The following is a 24,602-nucleotide window of genomic DNA, read 5'->3' on the forward strand; positions in this document are numbered from 1 at the left end:
GCATTTGAGACACTTCACTTTCTCTTATTCAATATATCCAAATAGTTGCCAAATCTTACATTTGACCTCTTTTCTCTACTCATATACCCACCACCTTAATTCAGAGATTCATCCCCTCTTGCCTAGATCATAGCAATGGCCTCCTGATTGATCTCCTTGCCTTAAGTCCGTCCTTGACTGTTACCAAATTGACTTCCTTTAAATGCAGGTCTTACTATAATAACAAATTTTATTGCCTTTAGATCAAACATATCCTCCTGTTTAGCTTTTAAAGCCTTCAGAAACTGCCCCCCCTGCCTATCTTTGTACATTACTCCTTAGCCCCATTTTCTATCTAGATTTCTTTTCCTCACACATAACTCTCCATCTCCCACTCCCATGTTTTCACATTGACTGTACCCTTTTCCAGGAATATACTTCCTCCACATCTGTACCTCATAGAATCTTTCTCATCCTTCAGGATAAAATTCAGGAATCACTTTCAATATGAAGCCTTTCCTGATGGCCTCAATTGTCGATATTATTCCTCCATAACTACTTTGAATTTATTCTCTAAGACTCCAGGTTGCATGGAAGCTTTTGGTAGTAGGTGTTTCCTTACCTGAAAGTTTCCCAAACAATATTCAAACCCTATCTTTATATACGTTTACACATATATTACAATGTATTTTTTGTATATGCATATTTGTGTACTATATATATATATATATATATATATATATATATATGTATACTTATTTCCCCAGATAGAATGTAAGTTCCTTGAAAGTAGGGACTATTTCATTTTTTATTAGTATCCCTAGTGCCTACCACAGTAACTGGCACATAATAGGCACTTAATAAAGACTTAATTGATTTTCACATCTTTGCAGCATTTTTACCTGTGCATTGGAGGAACTCTTTGAGGAGAGCCTTTAAGGTAGTGTTTTGCTCTACAGAATCAAATGCTTTTTATAGTTAACAATTAACTCAGTCTTGAGGCAACCCCCACTCCCTTGCAAAATGAACAGATGGACTCTCCTTGCTATGAATTTGAAGCAAGGTTTTCTCTTTCTCTTAAGTGTTAACCTGGCATCTGTATTTTATAACTTGGTCCCTTATTTCTTAAAAAGGACCAGATGCTTTTATTATTAGCTATATAATCATGGGCAACTCACTTTTGCCTCTCTGGATCTCATTCATAAAAGAAAATGATACTTATATTACCTTATAATATCCTACTTTGATGCCTTATCATGACATGAAGGCATGCTGGTAAATGTTTATCAGAAGGAGAAAAAATTGGAACTCAATATTTTGTAAAAATGAATGCTAAAATTGTCTATTCATATAATTGGAAAAAAGTAAAATACTATTTAAAAATGTTTATCAATCAGCTCTGAAAAAATATACATAATACACTTTTAAATATAACCTGCATTATTGACATTTTCTCTACCACTTTCTTAAATCTATATGATCAACAAAACAGTAAATCAAACCTTGATGTATATCATTTTCTGGTTTCCAAGGTATAAATGCTCACACTGAGAATTTAACAATAGGTCCTTAGGAGCCATTCAAGCTGGCTCCAGCACACCACTGGCTATTGATACATTTTAGTGAGGTTTTAGGAAAGCATTTGATAATGTATTTTATTTTTGTAGCAGTGGAGAAATGAGGCAGTGAGCATGGTTGTTCAGCCACTTCTATTTGCCATTTTTAAAGCATTCCATTGACTACCTGGATTTTCTGGAATAAATGCTCTTCCTACATTCTAGGTATCAAAGGATTTGTAATTTTTCTAATTTTTTTTCCCTCCAAGCCCATAGTCAGAGGAAAAAGTCCTGCCAAAACACCTCAGTGTGAGATCTGTCTCTTCATTTCTGGGGAAATCTATTGCCTCTTTATTTCCAATCAGCATAACCAGAATCCCATTGGCTTGTGGTTAATGCTATTTATAAGGACAAAATAAAAATGAAAAAATAAGTGGATGCCCAGAAGGAAAGTTTTCAGACTTCAACAAGGGAGCCCAAGGAGAGGAAGAAATAGGGGACTGAGGTTTGTAGTACAGAGGGGATTGCGGCAACACGACATCTATTCCATCATACCTTATGCCCTATTGGTCTACGTAGACTCATTTCCAGGAATCTTGACCTTATTCTTTGTGATGGTTATATCTTCTCATACTTTCATTAGTCTACTCTGTCATGGCTTCCTCTGTACCTCTCCATCTCCACTGCCGTGAGTCTTACATATAGCTCAGTGGTAATTTCGCTTTGAATCTGGCTTCTGCCTGAACCATCTGCAGTACTAGCAACTGTACATTTTAATAGCCATCAGAGGCATGGACAATTTTCTGCTCACCCAATGGCCAGGTTTCCTTTAATTCCATCAGAGAAAATTTAGGGATCACCTAAGTAGCCCCATTTTTACATTTAATTGAAAATTTCCTTTTTGTCTCCTTATGTGTAATTAATTCATTGGTTTTCAAGAGCCTCTACTTTATAGTATACTTTATTTTCTTATGGGAAAATTTTGTTTGAAAAAAGATATGGGAATGTGATGTGGGCAGCCAAAAGAAGAAATATAATCTTAGGCTGTCTTAAGAGAGGCAGTGCTTCCATGAACAAAGAGATGATAGATAGTTCCTCCATACTCTGCCGTGGTCAGACAGACCACTCTATCTGGAGTATTATCATCAGTTCTGAGCACCACAATTTAAGAAGGTAAATAACAATCTGGAGAGTATCTAGAGCAGGACAACCAGGTTGATGAAGGGCCTTGAGCTCATGTAACATGAGGATGGTTTGAAAGAAGTAAGGATGTTTAGCCTGGAGAAGAACAGATGTTGGGGGAGACAAAATAGCTAAACTGTGGAAGGAGGATTAAACAGGCTTTGTGCAACCTTTTGTAAAATTTAGGTGATGCTGGGAAAATCCCTCACATTTATAACTGTTCAAAATGGAATGAGTGCCTCAGCAAGTTTTGGGCTTTCTCTCATTGGAGGTCTTCAGTGCTAAGAAGATCCTAGCTAGATCACCATTTATTTAGTGGGTAAATTACACTTGAGATTCCTTTTTGTTTATGGTTTGGAATAGACAGCATCTGTAGTGTATTGCAGTTCTAAAATTCTATGATTCTGTGCTTAAATGATCTCATAAGATGTTTAAATTTCTTACATTAAATGATTCTTTCCTAATACTAATCATAATAACACAATATACGCATACACATAATACAATATACATATATACATATATAATATACATTTTGTGTGTACATGTATATACATACATAATACAATATACATACATACATAATATATAAATACACACACACATACACTGAGTCTTTGTGGATAGCTTACTGATGTGGAATCAAGAAGACTTTGATTCAAATTCCACTTCAGTCACTTACTGGGTGTCTGAATATGGTCAAGTCACTTAAATCCTCTGAGCCTCAGTTTCTTTGACTATAAAACGGGGATAATATCTCTAATATGAGAGGCAGTGTGGTACAGTGGCTAGAAAGCCACGCTTGAAGCCAGGAATAGATAGGTTCAAGTCCCACTTCTGACTTACACAACTTGGGTGATTCTAGACAAGTCAATTAACTTCTTAGTACTCTAGGTCACTCTCTAAGCTTGTAAGTTGCAATTTAAATGCCAATCTACATTGGTAGAGCAAGGTTCCTCATGCAAGGGTTCCCTAGATCAGCAGTTCTCAAACTTTTTAGAGTTAAGACCCTTTACACTCTTAGAAAATGGAGGATCCCTCTTCACTCTAAAAATTATGTTCCAGGACAAAGCTTTTGTTCCTGTAGATGAGAGGTGTTAAGATAAGGCCTATTGGGCTTCTGTGGCTGCAACACTTCTGAACGCAAAAAAACCAGATTAAAATGTAACTGAGAAATATTTAACAAAATAAAAATACATTGAAACATAGATAATGTTAATTTGTGATTTTCTAATTAAATATGTAACCCATACGGATCCTTATGTGGCTTAGTGGCCCTATTTCTATTTGTGTTTGACACCATTGATGTAGATTATATCTATTGATATTTAATACATTAGAAATTAAAACTGATAAAATTTTAAAACATTAATTCGTTGAAAATAATAACCTAATTTTATGTTAACATTGATAATGTTGCTTTATTTAAAAACTATTTTAGTGTAGAGTGGCATTGTTTTATATATTTTTGTAAATCTCTTTATTATTATTACTACTGTTATTCTTTATATTCTTACTAGAAGGTAGGTGGATTCTCCTACATACTTCTGAATTCGATAAGTTGAGATATGTTGTTTTGGTTGAAGTATATGAAGAAAATTTGGCCTTGGGTAGATATGTAGTTGGAAAAGGAAATGAGTATTTTAATGGAAAATAACATTTTATAATTCTTATGAAAATAGTTTTGACCTCATAGACCACCTGAAAGGGCTTCAGGGACCACAAAGGTCTTTAGACCACACTTTGAGAGCCACTGTCCTAGACTCATTCAATCACAGGCCCAGTCCTTATCCCTATCCATTATACCTGTAACATCATGTTATGTCAATGTTATGTCACAGTTATTATGAGGCACAAGTGAAATTATCTATGTGAAGCACTATATAAATGATAGATATATTAAATGGCACTTTATAGTTTACAAATCCTTCCCTCCTAACAACTCTATGAGGTAAGTAGAGATGGTATCATTATTCCCATTTGGCAGGTCTTAAATTAATTGTGTTATGTCAGCAACAGAAACATGAGGTTGTCATTTAATAAATATTAAAATTACAAAAGCCTACCCATGGACCACCTGGACAATGTTTGGAGACCACCAATGATCCTCCTACCTACTTTGAGAGGAAAAGCTCCCCATGAATATTTCTTCACATTCTCAATAGCTAAGCTTTCTCTTTATGGAATCATACCTGAAAATAAGTCTGTAGAATCTCTTTCAGTGAAGGAACATAAAAAAATGAATGTGCTTGATCTCTTCATGAAGCACCATGTTGTAATTCCAAAGGACATTGGTGTTTTGTTCATAATAAAGTAATAACAAAAAAATTACCAATAAAAGCCCCCCATGCTCCTAACCCATACTTGTAAAGTTTCTTCTGTGAATTGCCTGTAGGGATCGATTTCTCTTCCCTGTTTGGTTTGAAAGGTGAGTAGCAGCTTAAAGGTTCACTTAACTTCCTGATGCCATCCTGAAACACTTGAAGTCTTTCCCCTAACATACTAATTAAGGGTATATCAACATCCCTGAGGGATCCAGACAGCTAACCAACACCATCCGGCAGGCAAAGCCACCACTTAAAAATGGTTTGCCCTTAGACGAGGAGATGGGGGAAGAGAGGGTATTTGGAATTCCCAGGGAAAGAATCAAATGAGCTTGTTAATGAGCCAAACCTTAAGAAGGGGAAATAAGAAAGGATCTGGAAAATGGGGAGGGGAAAGGATGGAAAGAGACTTTTGCTTATTTAGAGTCTCCACTTAGTGTCCATAAGGAAGCTATTCTTCCCAACTAAAAATATTGACACAGTAAAGCTTGGGTAGCAATCTAGCTACAGGCCTGAGCGGTGCCCAATGTTTCTGTCTAGCTAACTGTAGAATCTTATTTAATGACAAAGAGATACCTAGCTAAGCCACAGCAGTATTTGTTTACTTCTGTTTTCTTTGCCAAGGAGAATGATCTTTTGCACTGGTAAAGACAGAACCAAAGTGACTAACAAAGAACTGATGTGGAAGATCAATAAGGATACAATATGAGAGCACTCATAAACCTCCTCTCCTTTGAAAAAATGAACTTAAACATAAAATTAAATGAGCATTTCTTTTCTCTAAAGTAAAATAGAAAAAGAGGGATTATACACAAAATAGAATATATATGATGTACAACTTGCTTTTTTTTATAAGAAAAATAACAAATTCAACATGCAACTTTCAAATCTGTCCTGCTTGTCTGTGTTCCCTTCTAGTATTCCTTCTCATCTCTTCTGAGAATATAAAAACTGCCTCAGTGGCTTTTTTCTTTCTCTTTTTGACAACCCTATTGCTAGCTTCTCGCTCCCCTTTAACACCCCTTTCCAATTAGAAAGAAAAAAATATTCCCAAATTGGCCATGTCCAAAAATCTGTGCATCTTTGTTTTCCTTGAGTCCTTCACCTGTCTCAAGAGAGGGCCATCACACTTTATTATCATTCCTCTGAAATTATAATTTGTCACTACATTGATAAGAGTTTTTGAGTCTTTCAAAGTTGTCTTTACAGAGTTGTGGTTATTTATTAATTGTTCTTCATGTTCCACTCATTTCACTCTCCGTCAGTTCATATGAGTTCCTAGGATCCTCTGAAACCACCCCTTTCACCATTTCTTACAGCATATTTCATTAAACTCATATACTATAATTGGACCTACTCTCCAATTTATGGATTCCCCTTTTGTTTTTTGACTCTTTGCTATTAAGAAAGATTTGATATAAATATTTTGTGTATATGTATGCCTTGTCCTCTTTGTTAAATCTATTTGGAGCACATGTCTAATATTGTTATCACTGTATAAAAATTGTAGGTACAGTTTAGTTACTGATTGGTTATAGTCTTGAATTGCCTTACAGAACAGACAGATCATTTCACAGCTCTATTAACAGTGCATTAGTATCCTAGCTTTCCAGTATGTCCTCCATCAATTGTTATTTTCATTTTAAAAAGTCTTTCAAATTTTAAATTTAAATTTAAAATTTAAAAAATTCATTAAAAAAATTCTGCCCATCTAATGGTGTAGGACGTTGGGGCTGGTTTAATTTGCATTTATTTAATCATTAGTAATTTACAGTATTTTTGATGCATCTGTGGATAGATTAGATCTCTTCCTTTGAGAATAATCTATTCATATCTTTGGCCATTTATCAATTGGATCTTGCATACTTGAATCAATTACTTATATACTTTTGATTATCAGAACTTTATTAAATAAACATGCTACAAAGATTTCTCTCACACTTAAGAGATCTTATTTTAATTACATTAGTCTTGTCTGTGCAAAAAATAAATTTCATGTAATTAAACTTGTATTTAATCTCCTATGGTCCTCTTTATACCTTCTTTGGCCATGAGCTCTTCCCCATCTATAACTGTTAAAGATATTTCCTATGTTGCTTCTCTAATTTATTTATGATGACCTTTTATATCTATGTCATGTTTCCATTTGGATAATACCTTGAAATATGATATCAGATCTGAGTCTATATATAATTTTTGCCAGAATACTTTCCAGTTTTCCTAGAAGTTTTTGTCAGAGTGAGTCCCTACCCTAGGAATTGAGGCTACATACCTTTGCATATGTAGGTATTTATGGGCAATATCTATCATCTATCTATCTAGTTATAGATATAGATATGTATGTGGATATAGATGTATAAATATCTCCTTCTCAATATCACTTTTTATTTCCTTTCAGGAATCATCAGAGATTTATCATATAATATCTAATTTTTTTTAAATTCCATTGAAGTCTTTTTTTGGTTATGCTTATCTCCTCTGAACATTACATTCAAGTCCTCCGTTATTATAGTTTCACTGTCTATTTATTCCTGCAATTTTATTAATATTTCTTTTAAGTATTTAGATAATAGGCTCCTCAGTACATATATTAAATACATTATCTATTGTACCATTAAGCATAATGTCATTTCTCTGCTTATCTCTTTTAGCTTTCTCTATTTGTTTTCTGTTTTCTTGATTGAGGTCATGACTGTTACTCCTGTTTTTTTTGAGGTCACCTAATGCATAATAGATTTTTCCCCAGCCTCTTATTTTTACTGAGTGAATATTTGTTATAAGAATGTTTCTTATTAAATGAATGCTATCCACCTCTAGAGAAAGAACTGATAGAGTCTGAATGTAGATAAAAGCATCATTTTTACTTTTTCTTTTCTTTATTTTTTGGTCTGCATTCTCTTTTTTCAACATGGCTAATATGGAAATGTTTTGTATGACTTCACATGTATAATCTATATCAAAGTGCTTGGATTCTCAACTAGTGGGGAGGAAATAGAGGGAAGAAAGGAATTTGGAACTCAAATTATTTTAAAAATGAATGTTAAAAATTTTTACATGTAATCGAGAAACAAAATCCTTAAGTTGTTTTTGCACATTTAGTCTACAAAACCAGTGGTTTTGACTTGTATAGAAATCACATATTCTTTTAATATTACTGACTTTTGTTTCTCTTCTGCCAGATTTTAATCCTTGTAAATTTTGTATTACAAATATGTTCATCTCTCTTTTGTATGTTTGGAGAAACTCTCCACAACGGTAATTTTTATTTCTAATCTAATTATGTTAAAATTTCTATGTCGGGCTAGAAATACTGACATTTATTCCTTTCTTTTCTCTTATGGCTTGCATTTATTTCTTCTTTTATCTTCCATTTTAGAACTTGTTCTATGCTGTCTTTCATTCAGTAGTATTTAGTGTTTTTTCAGGCACTGCCTCTTACTATACTGGATCTGAGATTATATATTTTTTTTGCCAGGAGGGTTTTGAGACTTATTGAGAATGTGACACACAGGGAATATCTAATCTGCTATTTTGTTGATCATATGGCCTACCATTTTCTTGAAGGTTTTTCATTTAATTGAATTTAAAAAAGGACCCATTAGAAATCATCTAGTCCAAACTTTTCATTTTACAAGTGAGGAAACTGTGGTCCAGGGAGATGAAATGACAACTATTTGTGTGATCACACAAATTGAAAGTGACCAGTATTGGACTTGAATCTATATCTTCTGAGTCTTTGGACTCTAAGTCCAGTTCCTTTTCTGCTACATGAGAAGAAATCAAGGAAATAATACAAACTGATAGATTCCATCGGACACCAACAGAAAGGAACTGCAAGATCCATTCAACTGAAAATAATGTCAGGAAATTTCAGGACTTTATTGTCAAAGCATCTTATAACCAGGCAAGAGTAAGAAATTCAAATGTCAAAAAGTTTCAGCTTGAGTCATGCCAGATAACTTGGTGTAGAGGCTAGAACATGATATAATAAAATTTTAGTGAAATCAACTTGTACTTTCAAAGTTCCTATCCTTTAAAGTTAAATATACACATCATGAGGAAAGATGTTTCTTTGCCATCGAAGTATCTTGTTCTTTCCTGATGAAATATTTCAAACTGAACAGGGTTTTGGCTAAGAAAAACCAGTATTTCCATTCTATTTAGTGATAATAAGATAATCTATATAGTCTATAGATAGATAACAAGATGTATACAGTTTTGTAGTTCCACTTTGTATAACATTCATTTAAAGCAAAAAAGGTTAGAAATTTGAAGGAAAAATCCAATGGAGGAGAAACAAAGCTAATTAGATCACCTGAAAGGAAGTAAAAGGTGGAGTATATTGTTATGGTTTAGGAACTTGGAGATGACAGGTAAAGGTCACATAAGAAATAGGTGAGGTGTGAGAAAGATAAAATGAGTTCTAAAACACAATCTTATCAAGGATAAGTGAAGGAGGAGGAGGAGCAGAGGAAGATGATTCCTTAAGTTAAATCAGACTCAGAAGTGAATTTGGCATAATAGGATAAAGTGTAAATTTGAGGAGATTGATTTATGACTGCAGGGATTAAGACTGTATTGTTAAGGGGGGCAGAGCCAAGATGGCAGCTGGAAAGCAGGGACTTGCTTAAGCTCTCCACCAGGTCCCTCCAAACACCTGTAAAAATGGCTCTGAACAAATTCTAGTAGAGGGAAGCAGGGCTCTAGCACAGGAAAGCCTGGATGGTCATGGGGAAGGGTCTATCACATGGATCTGGGAGTGAAGTGGAGCACAGCCCAGCCTGGGCCACACCAGGACCGACCAGACCGGGAGCCCAGTGAAACAGGTGGTAGAGCCCTGAATCATTGAGCTGTGGCAGTTACAAGACTTCTTAACCCACAAACGCCAAAGGCAACAGAGAAGGTTAGTGGGTAAAACTGCTAGAATGGAGTGAAAGGAGTGTGCAGTTGGCCCCCACCCCGGGTGTGCGGAAGTGATGCAGCTCTGGGGCTGCTTCCAGGAGCAGTTTCTTCTTGCCTCAGGCCCACCCAGTGGGAAGAATTAAGTGGCAGATCAGAGCGGGAGTGCAGAACCTGCTTGGATCTGAGTCTCAGTCCGGGTTGGTAGTTCTTTGGGGAGGAGGAGCGCTGCTGTGTAGAATCATTGCTGTGTAGAAGTAGCTGTGAAAACAGCAGCACGAGGCCCCTGAAGCTTGGGACAAAGTACTCTCTACTCTACAAGCAGTCATACCTTTACAAAAAGCTCAAGGCTCAAGTAGTTGGCTGGGAACATGAACAGGCAGTGAAAACAGACCCAGATTCAGACTCAGACTTTGGAATATTTCTTTGGTGACAAAGAAGACCAAAACATACAGCCAGAAGAAGTCAGCAAAGTCAAAGAGCCTACATCAAAAGGCTCCAAGAAAAACATGAATTGGTCTCAGGCCATGGAAGAGCTCAAAAAGGATTTGGAAAAGCAAGTAAGAGCAGTAGAGGAAAAATTGGGAAGAGAAATGAGAGTGATGCAAGAAAACCATGAAAAACAAGTCAATGACTTGCTAAAGGAGATCAAAAAAAATACAGAAGAAAATAACCCCTTAAAAAATAGGCTAACTCAAATGGCAAAAGAGCTCCAAAAAGCCAATGAGGAGAAGAATGCCTTGAAAGGCAGAATTAGCCACATGGAAAAGGAGGTCCAAAAGGCCACTGAAGAAAATACTACCTTCAAAATTAGATTGGAGCAAGTGGAAACTAGTGACTTTATAAGAAATCAAGATATTATAAAACAGAATGAAAGGAAAGACAAAATGGAAGACAATGTGAAATATCTCATTGGAAAAACCACTGACCTGGAAAATAGATCCAGGAGAGATAATTTAAAAATTATTGGACTACCTGAAAGCCATGATCAAACAAAGAGCCTAGACACCATCATTCGAGAAATTATCAAGGAGAACTGCCCTGATATTCTAGAGCCAGAAGGTAAAATAGAAATTGAAAGAATCCACCAATTGCCTCTTGAGAAAGATCCCAAAAAGAAAACTACTATGGTATATTGTTACCAGATTCCAGAATTCCCAGATCAAGGAGAAAATACTTCAAGCAGCCAGAAAGAAACACTTTGAGTATTGTGGAAACACAATCAGGATAACAAAAGATCCAGCAGCTTCCACATTAAGGAATCAAAGGGCTTGGAATATGATATTCCGGAGGTCAAAGGAGTTGGGATTGAAACCAAGAATCACCTACCCAGCAAAACTGAGTATTGTTCTCCAAGGCAAAATATGGATTTTCAATGAAATAGAGGACTTTCAAGCTTTCTCAGTGAAAAGACCAGAGCTGAATAGAAAATTTGACTTTCAAACACAAGAATCAAGAGAAGCATGAAAAGGTAAACAAGAAAAAGAAATCATAAGGGACTTACTAATGTTGAACTGTTTTGCTTACATTCCTACATTGAAAGACGATGTGTGAAATTCATGATACCTTTCTCAGTAATAGGGTAGTTGAAGGGAATATACTTATACATAGACGGAGGGCACAGGGCAAGTTGGATATGAAGGGGTGATATCTAAAAAAATCAAATTAAGGGATGAGAGAGGAATATATTGAGAAAGGGAGAAAGGGAGTGATAGAATGGGGTAAATTATCTCGCATAAAATTGGCAAGAAAAAGCAATTCCATTGGGAGAAATGAGGGGGCAGGTGAGGGGGAATGAGTGAATCTTGCTCTCATTGGATTTGACCTGAGGAGGGAATAACATACACACTCAATTGGGTATCTTACCCCACAGGAAAGAAGGAGGAAGGGGATAAAAAATGGGGACACTAGAAGGGAGGGCAGATAGGGGAAAGAAGTAATCAAAAGCAAACACTTTTGAAAAGGGACAGGGTCAAGGGAGAAAAGTGAATAAAGGGGGACAGGATAAGAGGGAGGAAAATATAGTTAATCTTTCACACCATGACTATTTATGGGAATGTTTTGCCTAATGATACATGTGTGGCCTATGTTGAATTGCTTGCCTTCTCAGGGAGAGTAGGTGGGGAGGGAAGAGGGTAGAGAATTTGGAATTCAAAGTTTTAAAAGTAGATGCTCAAAAAAAAGGGTTGTTTTTGCATGCAACGGGGAAATAAGATATATAGGCAATGGGACATGGAAATCTACCTTGTCCTACAAGAAAGTAAGGGGAAAAGGGATGGGGGCAAGGGGAAATGGGGTGATAGAAGGAAGGACTGACTGGGGAATGGGGCAATCAGAATATATGCCATCTTGGAGTGGGGGGGAGGGTAGAAATGGGGAGAAAATTTGTAACTCAAAATCTTGTGGAAATCAGTGCTGAAAACTAAAAAATATCAAATCAAAAATCATTAAAATTAAAAAACAATTGTATTGTTAAAAGCAAAGGAAACCATGTAGAACTTATGTAGGTCAGGCTACCTATTTTTTGGAGATCAATAGGATTTGAAAGAAAAGTAAATATGACATTTATAACCTTAAATATTAATAGTCAGAAGTCACCAATAAAAAGCAAGGAGAAACACAATACATCAGAAAGTATAGGGACTCAAATGGATTCAAAGCAAACAGCTAAGATTACATTGATTATGATTCATTTAAATCCAAAAAGGAAGGCATTTCAACTACGATTTCAGATAAGGCAATATCAAATATTGATACCATTGGTAAAACAACCAAGGAAATAAAATTATAAATAAAGGTACCATATATAATACAAATTTCAATACTAAGTATATAATCTCTTAATGTCATAAGGATCAAGTTGTTAAAATTAGGCCAACTGAAATGCAAAAAGACCTAGACAGTAAGAATTAGACAGCAACATTCCTCTGTCAGAATTTGGTAGATTAACAAATATAAAAAAGACAAAAAATAGTAGCAATGAAAAGAATGTTGCACTTATGAAGATGATTGACTAGGAATTTTTGCTAGGGTGTGTATTTCTCATACCAGCATAGTATTTGTTGTAAATAATAATGAACTAGAAAATAATAAATCCATAAAAGGCAAAAAACTTTAAACAAATTTTTATAGGTAATAAAAATAAATGATATAATTAATAAAAGAAACAAAAGCAAAAGATGGAGACCTATGTGGCAATTAAACATGATGTTCTAATGAGTGGGTTGAACAAATCATAAATAATTAAACTATTTTAAATGGCTTGATAATAGCTGAAAACAGACAATATAGCAAAGAATACGAAAAGTAGAAACTCACTGAAAGAGGAATGGCTAAGTCAATAGAGGCACTACTTCATAGAGGTAAAAGGTCCATGAGTATGGAACATTGCATATATTATCAGATTTTTCAGTGTTTTGACTTTATTATCAAAAAGGAAAAAGACTAACAAATTGAGTGTCAGTCAAAAAAGAAACATTAATAATCCTGAAAGGAAAATGAAAATTTGAAAACCAAAGAACAGAGAAACAAAACTTAATTTTTTCTTTATTTTATTGCTAACTTTTGTTTTAACAACAGCTTTGTTTCCAAATATATTTTGCCTCCTTCTCCTACCCATCAAAATACAAATTTATAAAATTAACAGTCAAATCCCAATTTGGCCAAACGGTGACTTGACCTGCCTTGTTGTTGTTTCTCCCTTCATTCTCAAAGAGGATCAATAATGTCATGAGGGTGATGTCTTGACTTTCATGTGAACTGGATTTAAGTAAGGAACAAAGACGTCAGCCTCACACTCTCCTCTAGAGTGATCAAAGTCCAATGGCAAGACAAATCTCAAGATGACTGGGATTGGCCTGGAATACAGTGGGTGACCTTGGCCCTTCTAAATTAAGGTCTTTCCCAGGTCTCAGTTTGTCTGAAGCAATGCCTATTCAATAACTAGGGAGTAAGTAAGAATTGAAACAAAAGATGGCCATGTGGTAAAAGGTTATGAATAATTTTTTTTCATTAATTTATTTATTTATTTTTAGTTTACCACACACGGTTCTACATAATTTTGAGTTACAGATTTTCTCCCCTCCTTCCCACCTCCTTCCCCAAGACAGCATGGAATCTCACATAACTACCATGTATAACTTCGCATTGAATTAATTTATACACTAGTCAAGTTGTGGAGAAGAATTATGACCAATGGAATGAATCATGAGAAAGAAGAGACAGAACCAAAAAAAAAACCAAAAAACAAAAGAGAAGCAAAAAAGGCGAGCATATAGTGCGCCTCAATCTGTATTCAAACTTCACAGTTCTTTCTCTGGATGAAGATAGCATTCTCCATCGTGAGTCCCCTGGAGTTGTCCTTGCACCTTACGTTGCTGAGAAGAGTGAAGTATGTCAGGGTTGGTCCTCACAGAGTCCATATATCTGTGGTTGTGTACAATGTTCTCCTGGCTCTGCTCCGCTCACTCAGCTTTATGTCGTGTAGGTTTTTCCAGGTTGTTACGAAGTCCATATCATCCCCATTTCTTATGGCACAATAATATTCCATTACCTTCATATACCACAGCTTGTTCAGCCATTCCCCAATTGATGGGCATCCCTTTGATTTCCACTTCTTGGCTACCACAAAAAGAGCTGCTATAAATATCCTTGTACATATGAGTCCTTTTCCCGCTTGTGTGATTTCTTTGGGATACAACCCTAGAAGTGGCAATGCTGGGTCAAAGGGTATGAACATTTTTATAGCCCTTTGGGCATAGTTCCAAATTGCTCTCCAAAATGGCTGGATCAGCTCACAACTCCACCAGCAATGCCACAACGTTCCAATTTCCCCACATTTATTTCCAGCATTTATCATTTTCCTGTTTTGTTATTTTAGCCAATCTGACAGGAGAGATGTGGTATCTAAGAGTTGTTCTGATTTGCATTTCTCTAATCAGTCGTGATCCAGAGCATTTTTTCATATGCCTATAGATAGCTTTAATTTCTTCCTCTGAAAACTGCCTGTTCATATCCTTTGACCGTTTCTCAATTGGGGAATGGCTTGTGTTCCTATATATTTGGCTCAGTTCCCTGTATATTTTAGAAATGAGGCCTTTATCAGAGATACTAGTTGCAAAGATTTTCTCCCAATTTTCTGCCTCCCTCCTAATTTTTGTTGCATTGGCTTTCTTTGTACAAAAACATTTCAATTTAACATAATCAAAATTATCCATTTTGCATTTTGTAATGCTCTCTATCTCTTGTTGGGTCATGAATTCTTTTCTTTTCCATAAATCTGATAAATAGACTATTCCTTGCTCTCCCAAATTAGTTATAGTATCGGCCTTTACTCCTAAATCATGACCCCATTTTGACTTTATTTTGATATATGGTGTAAGATATTGGTCTATGCCCAGTTTCTGCCCTACCGTTTTCCAATTTTCCCAACAGTTTTTGTGAAATAGTGAATTATTAGCCCAGAAGCTGGCCTCTTTGGGTTCATCAAAGAGTAGATTTCTAAACTTGTTGATTTCTCCTACTTGTGTACCTATCCTATTCCACTGATCCACACCCCTGTTTCTTAACCAGTACCAGGCAGTTTTGATGACTGGTGCTGTGTAGTACAGTTCAATATCTGGTATCACTAGGCCACCTTCTATAGCATTTCTTTTCATTAATACCCTAGATATTCTAGACCTCTTGTTTTTCCAGATGAATTTTGTTATTATTTTGTCCAGGTCAGTAAAATAATTTTTTGGTAGTTTGATTGGTATGGCACTGAATAGATAGATTAATTTAGGTAAAATTGTCATTTTTGTTATATTACCTCGGCCTAACCATGAGCAACTGATATTTTTTCCATTTATTTAGTTCTGATTTTATTCGCGTGAAAAAGTGTGTCATAGTTATGATCATATAGACCCTGGGTTTGTCTTGGCTAATAGACTCCCAAATATTTTATAGTGTCTACAGTAACTTTGAATGGAATTTCTCTTTCTATCTCTTGCTGTTGGGCTTTGTCAGTAATGTATAGGAATGCTGAGGATTTATGTGGGTTTATTTTATATCCTGCAATTTTGCTAAAGTTGTTTATCATTTCAAGTAGTTTTTTACTTGATTCTCTAGGATTCTCTAAATAAATCATCATATCATCTGCAAAAAGTGATAATTTAGTTTCTTCTTTTCCTATTCTAATCCCTTCAATTTCCTTTTCTTCTCTTATTGCTACAGCTAACGTTTCTAATACCAAATTGAATAATAGGGGTGATAATGGACATCCTTGTTTCACCCCTGAGCTTATTGGGAATGCATCTAGCTTATCCCCATTACAAATAATGCTTGTTGATGGTTTTAGGTAGATGCTATTTATAATTTTAAGGAAGGTTCCACTTATTCCTATGCTTTCTAGTGTTTTTAATAGGAATGGGTGTTGTACTTTGTCAAAGGCTTTTTCCGCGTCTATTGAGATGATCATATGGTTTCTGCTGGTTTTGTTGTTGATATAGTCAATTATGCTAATAGTTTTCCTAATATCGAACCAGCCTTGCATTCCTGGAATAAATCCTACCTGGTCATAGTGTATTATTCTCGTGATGAGTTGCTGCAATCTTTTTGCTAATATTTTATTTAAAATTTTTGCATCAATATTCATTAGAGAAATTGCTCTATAGTTTTCTTTCTCTGTTTTGACTCTACCTGGTTTGAGTATTAGTACCATATTTGTGTCATAAAAAGAATTTGGTAGGACTCCTTCTTCACCTATTTTCCCAAATAGTCTACAAAGTACTGGAATTAGTTGTTCTTTAAATGTTTGATAGATTTCACATGTAAAACCATCTGGCCCTGGAGATTTTTTCCTAGGGAGTTCATTGATGGCATGCTCAATCTCTTTTTCTGAGATGGGGTTATTAAGAAATTTCACTTCCTTTTCTGTTAGCCTGGGCAGTTTATGTTTTTGTAGATATTCATCCATATCTCTAAGGTTGTCAAATTTATGGGCATACAGTTGGGCAAAATAATTCCTAATTATTGTTTTGATTTCCTCTTCATCAGAGGTGACCTCACCCTTTTCATTTTTGATACTGGCAATTTGATTTTCTTCTTTCTTTTTTTTAATCAAATTGGCCAAAGATTTATCAATTTTATTGGTTTTTTCATAAAACCAGCTCTTTGTTTTATTTATTAATTCAATAGTTTTCTTGGTTTCAATTTTATTAATCTCTCCTTTGATTTTCAGTATTTCTAATTTGGTATTTAATTGGGGGTTTTCAATTTGCTCTTTTTCTAGCTTTTTCAGCTGTATGCCCAGATCATTGATCTCCTTTTTCCCTATTTTATTCATGTAGGCATTTAGAGATATAAAACTTCCCCTAAGAACTGCTTTTGCTGCATCCCATAAGTTTTGGTATGTTGTTTCATTATTGTCATTCTCTTGAATGAAGTTATTAATTGTTTCTCTGATTTGTTCTTTGGTCCACCCATTCTTTAGAATTAAATTATTTAGTTTCCAATTAGTTTTTAGCTTATTTTTCCATGGCTCTTTATTAAAAGTGATTCTTATTGCATCATGATCTGAAAAGGATGCTTCGACTACTTCTGCTTTTCTGCACTTGATTGTGTGGTTTTTATGCCCTAGTACATGGTCAATTTTTGAGTATGTGCCATGTAATTTTGAGAAGAAAGTCTATTCCTTTTTATCCCCATTCAGTTTTCTCCAGAGGTCTATCATATGTGCCTTTTCTAAAATTCTGTTTACCTCCTTAACTTTTTTCTTATTTATTTTGAGGTTAGATTTATCAAGTTCAGAAAGGGGGAGGTTGAGGTCTCCCAATATTATAGTTTTGCTGTCTATTTCTTCCTGTAACTCCCTTAACCTCTCCTCTAAGAATTTGTATGCCTTACCATTTGGTGCATATATGTTAAGCAATGATATTGCTTCATTGTTTATGGTGCCTTTTAGCAGGATATAATGTCCTTCCTTATATCTTTTAATTAAATCTATCTTTAATTTTGCTTTGTCTGAGATTAGGATTGCTGCACCTGCTTTTTTTACTTTAACTGAGGCACAATATATTTTATTCCAGCTTTTTACCTTTACCCTATGTGTATCCTCCTGTTTCAAATGCATTTCTTGTAAACAGCATATTGTAGTATTATGGCTTTTAATCCATTCTGCTATCTGCTTCTGTTTTATGAGAATGTTCATCCCCTGCACGTTCAGAGTTATGATTTCTATCTGTGTCTTTTTCTCCATCTTAATTCCCCCTGTTTATGCTTTTATTTCTCCCTTTCCCCTTCTCCTCCTCAACAAAGTTTTGCTTTTGACCGCCGCCTTCCTCAGTTTACCCTCCCTCTTTATTCCCCTCCCTTATCTTACCATTTTCCACTTGCTACTTCTCCTCTCCTTTCTGACCACCCCCCTCCCTTTTTTCCCCCCTTCCCTTCCTACTTCCCGTAGGACAAGTTAGATTTCTTTTTTTTTAAATTTAATTTAAATTTATTTATTTAACATATTTGGTTTTCAGCATTGATTTTCACAACAGTTTGAATTACAAATTTTCTCCCCATTTCCACCCTCCCCCCCACTCCAAGATGGCATATATTCTGGTTGCCCTGTTCCCCAGTTAGCCCTCCCCTCTATCACCCCCCTCCCGTCTCATCCCCTTTTCCCTTCCTTTCTTGTAGGGCAAGATAAATTTCTACGCCCCATTGCCTGTGTATCTTATTTTTTAGTTGCATGCAAAAACTTTTTTTTTGTGGTTTTTGAACATCTGTTTTTAAAAGTTTGAGTTCCAAATTCTCTCCCCTCTTCCCTTCCCACCCACCCTCCCCAAGAAGCTGAGCAATTCAACCTAGGCCACACATGTATCATTATGTATAACACTTCCACAATACTCATGCTGTGAAAGGCTAACTACATTTTGCTCCCTCCCAACCAATCCCGCTTTATTGAATTTTCTCCCTTGACCCTGTCCCCCTTCCAAAGTGTTTGTTTTGATTACCTCCAACCCCATCTGCCCTCCCCTCCATCATCCCCCCCTTCATTTATTTATTTATTTTTTTATCTTCCTCCCTCTTCTTTCCTGTGGGGTAAGACACCCAACTGAGTATGTATGGTATTCCCTCCTCAGGCCAAATCCGATGAGAGCAAGGTTCACTCATTCCCCCCTCACTTGCCCTCTCCCCTCCTCCCACAGAACTGCTTCCTCTTGTCACCTTTATGCGAGATAATCCACCCCATTCTATCTCTCCCTATCTCTCTCTCTCAGTATGTTGCTCTCTCATCCCTTAATTTCATTTTATTTCTTTTAGATATCTTCCCTTCATCTTCAACTCACCCTGTGTCTGTTCTCTCTCTTTTACATATATATATATATATATATATATGTATATATATATACACATATATATATAAACACACATATATATACATACATACAAATACATACATATACACATAGATATATACATACATACACATTCACTTATATATATATACACATAAACATATATATATGCATATTCCCTTCAACTACCCTAATACTGAGGTCTCATGAATCATACACATCATCTTTCCATGTAGGAATGTAAACAAAACAGTTCAACTTTAGTCCCTTGCAATTTCCGTTTCTTGATTACCTTTTCATGCTTCTCTTGATTCTTGTGTTTGAAAGTCAAATTTTCTATTCAGTTCTGGTCTTTTCACTGAGAAAGCTTGAAAGTCCTCTATTTTATTGAAAATCCATATTTTGCCTTGGAACATGATACTCAGTTTTGCTGGGTAGGTGATTCTAGGTTTTAATCCTAGCTCCATTGACCTCCGGAATATCGCATTCCAAGCCCTTCGATCTCTTAATGTAGAAGCTGCCAGATCTTGGGTTATTCTGATTGGGTTTCCACAATACTCAAATTCTTTCTTTCTGGCTGCTTGCAGTATTTTCTCCTTGATCTGGGAGCTCTGGAATTTGGCGACAATATTCCTAGGAGATTTCTTTTTGGGATCTATTTGAGGGGGCGATCGATGGATTCTTTCAATTTCTATTTTGCCCTGTGGCTCTAGAATATCAGGGCAGTTCTCCTTGATAATTTCTTGAAAGATGGTATCTAGGCTCGTTTTTTGATCATGCCTTTCAGGTAGTCCAATAATTTTTAAATTCTCTCTCCTGGATCTATTTTCCAGTTCAGTGGTTTTTCCAAGGAGATATTTCACATTGTCTTCCATTTTTTCATTCCTTTGGTTCTGTTTTATAATATCCTGATTTCTCATAAAGTCACTAGCTTCCACTTGCTCCAATCTAATTTTTAAAGTAGTATTTTCTTCAGTGGTCTTTTGGACCTCCTTTTCCATTTGGCTAATTCTGCCTTTCAAGGCATTCTTCTCCTCAATGGCTTTTTGGAGCTCTTTTGCCATTTGAGTTAGTCTGTTTTTTAAGGTGTTGTTTTCTTCAGTGTATTTTTCAGTATTTTTTTTGGGTCTCCTTTAGCAAGTCATTGACTTGTTTTTCATGGTTTTCTCGCATCCTTCTGATTTCTCTTCCCAATTTTTCCTCTACTTCTCTAACTTGCTTTTCCAACTCTTTTTTGAGTTCTTCTATGGCCTGGGGCCAGTTCATGTTTTTCTTGGAGGCTTTTGTTGTAGGCTCTATGACTTTGTTGTCTTCTTTAGGCTGTATGTTTTGGTCTTCTTTGTCACCAAAGAAAGAATCCAAAGTCTGAGACGGAATCTGGGTGTGCTTTCGCTGCCTGGCCATATTCCCAACCAACTAACTTGACCCTTGAGTTTTTCAGTGGGGTATGACTGCTTGTAGAATAACGAGTTCTATGTTCCATGTTTGGGGGGGAGGTGGCAGCTCTGCCACACCAGCACCGCTCCTTCCCCAACCCCAACCCGGGCTGGGCTTAGATCTTAGGCAGGCTGTGCACTCCTGCCCTGATCTGCCACTTAATTTCTCCCACCAGGTGGGCCTGGAGTCAGAAGTAACAACAGCTGTAGCTGCCCCACCTCCGCTGCCCCCCGGGGCTGGAAGCCGAACCATGAACTCCTTCCACTCCCGCAGCTTTTCCCACTAACCTTCTCCGCAGTCTTTGGTGTTTGTGGGTCGAGGGGTCTGGTAACTGCCGCAGCTCACATATTCAGGGTGCTAGAGGCCCCATCCACCCGACTCTAAGTTTGTTTGTTCCACGCCGCTCAGGCTGGGTTGTGCTCCACTCCATTCCCAGCTCCCAGCTCCCAGCTCCGTGTGGAATAGACCTCACCCAGAGACCATCCAGGCTGTCCTGGGCTGGAGCCCTGCTTCCCTCCGCTGTTCTGTGGGTTCTGCCATTCTAGAATTGGTTCAGAGCCATTTTTATAGGTTTTTGGAGGGACTTGGTATGGGGCTCACTCTAGTCCCTGCTTACCCACCACCATCTTGGCTCCGCCCCCCCACGTCCCACAAGCTAGATTTCTAAACTTATCAGTATATGTTATTCCCTTCTTGAACTACATCAGATGACAGTAAAGCTCAAATACTGCTCTTCTCCCTCCCTTCTTTCCCTCTACTATAATATGTTTTTGTGCCACTTCATTTGGTGTAATTTACCCTTTTCTACTACCTCCTTACCGCTTCTCTCATAGCCCTCCCTTTGTATCTCTTACTTTTATTTTATATCTTTACATCAGTTAATTTATACAGGCATTCACAACCTATGTATATCCCTTTCAATTGTCATAATAGCTGTACCATTCTTAAGACTGACTTATATATGTATATATACATATATAGGTATATGTGTATATATATATATATATGTATATATATATATACACGTATATATATATATATACCCACACATATATATACATACATATACATAAAACATATATAAGATGATATAATCCCACATAAAGATGTAAACAACCTGCCCTTATTGGTTAATATGATTTGTCGGGTTTTTCCCCCTGGTTACCTTTTCATGCCTCTCTTGAGTTTTGTATTTGGAGATCAAATTTTCCATTGAGTTCTTGCCTTTTCATCAGGAAGGTCTGGAATTCCCTTATTTCATTGAATGTCCATTGCCTTGCCTGAAAAATTATGCTTAGTTTTGCTGGGTAGCTGATCCTTGGTTGTAGTCCCAGCTCCTTTGCCCTTTGGAATATCATATTCCAATTTCTCCTGTCTTTTAATGTGGAAGCTGAGAGATCCTGCGTGATCCTGACTGTAGTTCCACAATATTTGAATTGCTTCTTTTTGGCTGCTTGCAGTATTTTCTCCTGAGTTTATAGTTCTGAAATTTGGCTATAATATTTCTTGGTGTTTTCAGTTTGGGATCTCTTTCAGGGGGTGATCGGTGAATTCTTTCAATGACTATTTTGCCCTCTGGTTCTAGGACCTCTGGGCAGTTGTCTTTGATAATTTCTTCGAAGATACTGTCAAGGCTCTTTTTTTCATCGTGGATTTCCGGTAAACCAATAACTCTTAAATTGTCTCTCCTGGATCTATTTTCCAGGTCAGTTGTTTTGCCAATCAGATATTTCACATTTTTTTTTCTATTTTTTCATTCTTTACATTTTGTTTTACTACTTCTTGGTGCCTCATAGATTCATTAGCTTCCACTTGCTCAACTCTAATTTTTAATGAGTTAGTGTTTTCATTTTGCTTTTGAGTCTCCTTTTCCAGTTGGTTGATTTTGCCTCTCAGGGTGTGATTTTCTCTCTCTAGATTCTGAATCTCCGTAGCCATTTCACCAATCTTATTCTTTAGGGAGTTTTCCATTTTTTCCTTGTTTTCTTTTACCTCCCTAATTTGGTTTTTAAAATCCTCCTTTAGCTCTTCCAGCAATGCTTTTCGGACTGGAGACCAGTTCACATTACCTTTTGAGGTATCAGACACGTCTGTAGTGTCGTTACTGTCCTCTTCCATATTGGCATTTTGATCCTGTCTGTCTCCATAAAAAAAATCTATTGTCCTCGGTTTTATTTTTTTGTGTTCTTCTTCATGTTTGTTGTTTTGCCTTTTCCTGGCTTTTCAACAAGTTTCTGTCTATGGGGCTCAGGACTGTCTGTCCCAGTTTTCTTATTCTGGGGATTGTGAGTCTAGAATTATAACTTTCAGTATCCTGAGGTGTGGGGAAGGGTCTGGCTCCCTGACGTCTCACTCCCTATGGGTGCTCTCCAGCACTTGCTTTTCAGCAATGGTCTCAGCTGTTTGTTGTTTGAGCTGCTCTCTGGCACTTCCCCTGGGGGAGCAAGATTATGTCTGGGCTCCTGGTGTTGACCCCTGCCGGCTCTGCCCCTCTGGGACTAATGAGCTTCTACTATTTGTCCTGTGAGGCCCCACTACTTTCTCCTCTGTTTCAGCTTTCTTTTTTTTCCCCGAGGAATTCTCTGGGTGAGGGGGGGAGGGATTAGAGCCGTTTACCTGGCCATTATGTCTCCCGGAAGTTCAAGAATCCGAGTTCCTGGGCTGCAAGCGTCAGGAGGGGTTGTTTTCACTGCCGGTGGCGTTGCGCTGCCTCTCGTCCCTCCCACAGACTGCCATCCTGTGTTGGGAGGCCTGGGGATCTCCGCCGGTTTCGGGTGCCCAGCTTTCTCCCAGCCCGTCTCCCACGTGGATTTCCCGGCCAGCCGCTTCTGCCTTGGTCTGGAGCAGCTCCGCACTGAGCACTCTCCGAGCCTACAGGTTTGTGCCTCCGGCCTTTCAGACTCTCCCGGCTCGGAAATTTGCCCCACGCAGACTGCTCACGGTTTCTGACTCTCTCAAATCTGCTCCAATTCACTTTTTTATAGGAATCTGACAGACCTTGTGAGAGAGCTCTGGTAAGATGCTGCCTTCATGCGGCCATCTTGGCTCCTCCCCCGAACAAATAATTTTTAAAAGATAAAACATAAGCCATCAATGAACATTTTTAAAAGTGTCAAAAATAACTAATAAAGGAAAAACAACCTTGAGGTTTCATTGCATACCATCAAACTGACTAAGATGGTAAAAGATGGGGGGAAATTTTAGTGTTGAGGGAGGTGGTATGAGAACACAAACACAATAGTTCACTTCTGATGTATCTGGAACTGGCCCAAACATTCTGGAAAACAATCTTGAATTTCATCAGGAAAGTGTTAGGAATTTTGTTAGGAAATCGTTCCTCCCCTTTGAACCAGAGATACCCTACTGGGTTTATAACCCCACAAGAAGGTTATTAATAACAAGAAAAAAAAACCAAAAAAATGTGCTCTAAGTTATTTATAGTAGTACTATTTGTCATAGCAAAAAGTATGAAGTAAGCTATGTACCCAACAATTAGAGAATGACTGAACAAATTGTGACATGGAAATATAGGAAGATATTATTGTGCCAAAAGGAATAAAAAAATTGGAGAATTTAAAGAAATAGTAGAACTTCCATGAAATAGCTGGTGGCACAAAGATGTACCTCAAGTTGAGAAGACCTGGGTTCAAATCTAACTTCAGGCACTTACTAGCTCTATGACACTGAGCAAGTAACTTAGCCTCTACTTTCCTCAATTCCCTCAACTACAAATTGGGTGTGATAACACCTACCTCCTAACAACTAGAGTCATTATTAAGATCAAATGACAATATTTGTATAAGCACTTTACAGTTCCTGTTACATAGTAGATACTTCATAAATGCTTATTCCCTTTCCTCCATTAAACAATATACAATAAAACAGAGTTCAAAGAA

The sequence above is a fragment of the Trichosurus vulpecula genome, chromosome 4 (assembly GCF_011100635.1).
Source record: "Trichosurus vulpecula isolate mTriVul1 chromosome 4, mTriVul1.pri, whole genome shotgun sequence".
NCBI classification, from domain to species: domain Eukaryota; kingdom Metazoa; phylum Chordata; class Mammalia; order Diprotodontia; family Phalangeridae; genus Trichosurus; species Trichosurus vulpecula.